Below are 1543 nucleotides of genomic sequence, written 5' to 3' on the forward strand. Positions count from 1 at the left end.
CTCATATATGCTTACTATTACCACTAAATCGTAACACGACCTGCGCAAAACTTTTTATCATTGACCTTGTAATCGGATATTATCTTTTTTTCTCTCTGTTGCAGTCATTACCTTACATTCATCTACATTTATGTAGATGTGACAGTCTTTATATCAAGTGGGAACTGCGTCCAAACCTTTCCGCAGCTTCTTGCAGTCGTCCAACGACGAAACTTCGTTGTAGACAACAAAATCGCCTGCGATAATCCTACAGTTCGCTTATCCTATATGACAAATGATTTCCGGGGCGCTGAAAACCTCGCCGCAAAACATCCTACGCCACTATGATCATACCGGCTTTTGTAGTTGAGAATGTGGTAGAGTGTGGAACACGTTCCGGAAATATAGGAATACCCAGTCTATATGTTCACTTCCATCTATTATTTGCAAGATGTTCTGTGTGAATAATGGAAGCTGTGTTCCACACGAGTGACTTTTGTTTTTGGATCAGTGCAGATCATAAAAACGACCAGTTACAGTGACAGTAGGGAACAATTGCCAAGTAACGAACGTTTTTACAATAAGGTAACTACTTCTATATATATGACGGTAGTATCTGATCCCGAAAGAACAGTTACCGTCGATGACCATGCAGCTTTGCTCGAAATGAAATGATAATTAAATAGGCACCCTAGCTACAAGCAGGCGTTGATACACTTCATTGGGGACATGTTGAAAATGTGTGCCCCGGCCGGGACTCGAACCCGGGATCTCCTGCTTACATGGCAGACGCTCTATCCATCTGAGCCACCGCGGGCACAGAGGATAGTGCGTCTGCAGGGACTTATCCCTTGCACGCTCCCCGTGAGATCCACATTCCCAACATGCCCACAACACTACATTCGTAGTGCACCTAATAGATGTTTGCCCATCATACTCATTACTCGTGGCAGATTAATCTACCAAGTCCCGTACGAGTTCGGGCATAGCGTGTGCGTTCGCACAAGAAGGTCAAAGGCCGGGAACCCATATTTTTAACTATATATATGACGGTAGTATCTGTTCCCGAAAGAACAGCAGGAGATCCCGAGTTCGAGTCCCGGTCGGGGCACACTTTTCAACATGTCCCCAATGAAGTGTATCAACGCCTGCTTGCAGCTAGGGTGTCTATTTAATTACTTCTAATTAGTGAGACCGCTGAAAAAGAACCATATCACGTGGGTATTGCGCACTGGGTTACAGTTTAAGACTGGAAGATCGGACAGACTAGAAGTGTAGCCGTGAACCCTTTCCATCGGATACTGCAACCTTCCTTCTGCCGGGACACTTCAGAAAGGTAAAAGGTTTCACACCCATATTTTGCCGAGTGTTTGAGAAATCATACCCAGCATGTGAATCGCCAACAACTCTCCACGTCACGTTCTTGGAGGACGATTGGAAATGGGTGTACAGCACGCAGTGCCAGTATCAGAAAGCGAGTAGAAGGACCTTACTATCTCGTCAACCAGTGTTTTCACAAGACAGATGTTTAAACTGTGTAGGGAGAAGAACTAATTGAACTCAA

General features: G+C 44.8%; 1 non-coding gene across 1 annotated transcript; it reads right to left on the bottom strand.

The window, feature by feature from the left end:
• Window positions 1-722: 722 nt before the first annotated feature.
• Window positions 723-797, bottom strand: Trnat-ugu (transfer RNA threonine (anticodon UGU)). Its single transcript has one exon. It is a non-coding gene; the product is annotated as a tRNA-Thr (tRNA).
• Window positions 798-1543: the final 746 nt, after the last annotated feature.

Source organism: Schistocerca nitens, chromosome 6 (genome assembly GCF_023898315.1).
Source record: "Schistocerca nitens isolate TAMUIC-IGC-003100 chromosome 6, iqSchNite1.1, whole genome shotgun sequence".
Taxonomy (NCBI): Eukaryota; Metazoa; Arthropoda; class Insecta; order Orthoptera; family Acrididae; genus Schistocerca; species Schistocerca nitens.